This window comes from Triticum aestivum, chromosome 3D (genome assembly GCF_018294505.1).
Source record: "Triticum aestivum cultivar Chinese Spring chromosome 3D, IWGSC CS RefSeq v2.1, whole genome shotgun sequence".
NCBI lineage: Eukaryota > Viridiplantae > Streptophyta > Magnoliopsida > Poales > Poaceae > Triticum > Triticum aestivum.
The window spans coordinates 368601377-368604488 of NC_057802.1; positions in this window are offsets into that span (position 1 = coordinate 368601377).

Genomic DNA, 3112 nt, shown 5'->3' on the forward strand with positions numbered 1-3112 from the left:
GGTTGTGCCCACCTCGGGTGCCCCCCGGACCGCCTCTTTGCTCTATAAATACCATGTAACATCTCAAATTTTCAATTTGGAATGTTATACATAGGTCATTCATGCATATCATATTTTATTGCATTTCATTTTGCGATCCTCGAAATTCTAAGAAACTCAAGGACCCTCGGAGAGAGTTGGGGATTTCACGATTTTCATATTTGAATTTTTATCAAATATTGAAACAAGGATCACTTTGGTTTTAATTAATTTTTCTCTTTGAAAATATTTTATATTAAAATATCTGAGAGGAGATAATATGACTTCTCCAAAATAAATGAAATATTGGAGGAAATATATTAAAATCAAATATTTGATTTTATTCGGATTTTATTGCAATTTTATTTGAATTAGGAAAAATACGCGCTTTTCAAAATTGCATTTTAGGCCCAAATAAATGTTCACCTTGTCCGGCTTATTTTTAGAGGACGGGGAAAATTTATTTCGGGATTTTTGGAGTCCGTTTAGTATTATTTTTCTTCCTTTTTCTGCGCGTCGGAATTATTTAAAAAAAAAGTAACCGACCTACGGGCCGTATCCGGCCCGGACTCCCCAGGCCAGGCCGCATTTAAAAGCCGCCCGCGACGCCCCGCAGCCCACCCCGCCAGCGCCTCCCGAAACCCTAGCCGCCGCCGCCTCGAGCCGCGTGCCGCGCCGCCGCCGCTAGCCGCCGCGCCGCCTCGCCACGCCAGCCGTCGCCGCCGCTGTTTTTTTCGATCGTCGGTTTATTTCGGTAAACCCTAGATCTAGATCCCTTTTTTTAATTTGTTTTATTTCATTAGATCGGTTTTTCCGTCGGTTTATTTATTTTGCGGACGTTCGTCCGTTCGTTCGTTTAAACGAACGCCATTCACCCATTAGTCACAGACAGCGAACGTTCGTTCGTTAGCCTGTTCGTCAGTTTTCCTTTTTCCAGGGTTTTTCGCGATTATTTCCGATCGCGATTTCTGACCCGATTTTCGTTTTAGTTTATCTTTTCCCTCGTTTATCGGAATCAGGCGATTCAAGCGTCTAGATCTTCGTCTCGAAGCCCTCTTTCTGTTTAACCTACTTGAACAAGATTTTGGTACTGTAAAATTTGATTTTAGTCCAGATTAGTAATCGGATCTTGTTTCTTTCGCAGTTTGAGTTTCGTTGCTCCGTTTGATTTGATTCTTTTTGCAAACCGGAGTTCTTAAGTTGAACTTTCTAGTTAGATCTTCTTATTTGAGTTCTACCCGTGCATCTTTGCTTGATTGCTTATGTATGCTATTGCTTGTTTGTGATAGATTCCCGGAGTGCGGAGCGTGCTGCTACGAGTCACTAGGTTTTGCGGATCGTCAGCAAGGCAACTAACACATTGATCATACTCTTTTCATACCCAGTTTTTATGCATTAGTTACAATCCTCAAACATTGCATGATTAGGATGTGATTAACTTGTGGGTATTGGGAAGTAGTTGATGTGGTAGAACCTATTGCCCTGTTTATTATCAAACCCTTGGGAGTTACTTCTACGTTATGCTTATATTGCTATGCTATGCTCGTAGACGTGGATTGGGTTTGAGTGTATCCATGACAGATGTGAGTTGTTAATTAATGGTTCAACTTAAGGTGGCAACTTTAATACACATCTGGGTGGATTGCTTGTTTGGGCACCTGGGGAAATCCAGTGTTGTCCTAGGAGATCCCGGGGATATACCGTGTGATCCTCCTATGGTCCGCCACCCAGGCTCAAAGGGATCATGAGATATTTCATGCTAGAAACTTTCGTGTGCAGCCACAAGCCATTATGGGCTCTGGCATAGTTGAGTATGTTGTGTGACCTCTTTCAGTGGTGGGCTAGCAGATGTAGAGGGAAGTAGGTGTAACTGTCCACCTGGAGTAAAGAGTTAATGCTTCTGAAAGACTGTGTCTCGGTCATCCGTTTCTCAAACACCATGTAGTGCGAGAAATCCAACGGAGGCGACCGAGTCTTGTGGGGAAAACTGCGCAAACCTCTGCAGAGTGTACAAACTAATCATGGTTAGCCGTGTCCCCGGTTATGGACATCTTGAGTATCTAGTACTTGGATTATCCTATTGTATCTCATCACTCTAATTTCATTTGTTGGATTGATAATTACTTTTAATTGGGATTGAGTTGGAGGAACCTTCTCAATGATGTTTCAACTACCATGATAGTTAAATAAAACTTATTCCTATGTTGTAGGAAAAAATTGGCTTTTCGCAAAATCATATAACCATAGAGCCTCCACCAGCCATATATGCATATAGTGATAGTACTTATCTGTTCATTGCTCTACTGTGTTATATTGCCAACATATTCCATATGCTGACCCGTTTTCGGGCTGCAACGTATTATGTTGCAGACTTTTCAGACGACGAGTAAAGGTGCGATAGGTCGTTGTCATGCACTCAGCTATGCCGTTGGTGTTGATGGACTCACTTTGTCTTCCAAGCCTTCCACTGTTATCGTGTTAGATGGACTTAAGCCATATTTATTGTAATAAGTTCTCTTTGTAGACATTCGATGTAATAAGTGTGTGATTGCTACTCTGTTATAAATCCTTCGAGTACTGTGTGTGTCAGCATTACCGATCCAGGGATGACACTGAAGCACAGAGACTTGACCGTTTGAGGTCGGGTCGCTACATACCACAATATTCCAGAAACCCTAGAACAGGCGTCGAAATATTCATCCAGCCGCCGCAGAGTCCAGAACCACCAGATCCAATCTAGACTCCATCACGGAGGGGTTCACCACTTCCATTGGTGCCTCTCCGATGATGCGTGATTAGTCCTTTGTAGACCTTCGGGTCCGTAGTTAGTAGCTAGATGGCTTTCTCTCTCTCTCTCTCTCTCTCTCTCTCTCTCTCTGAATTCTCAATACAATGGTCTCTTGGAGATCCATATGATGTAACTCTTTTGTGGTGTGTTTGTTGGGATCTGATGAACTTTGAGTTCATGATCAGTCATATCTTTTTTATACCCATGAAAGTTATTTGAGTTTCTTTGATCTCTTATATGCATGATCTCTTATAGCCTCGTATTTGTTCTCCGATATTTGGGTTTTGTTTGGCCAACTTGATCTAT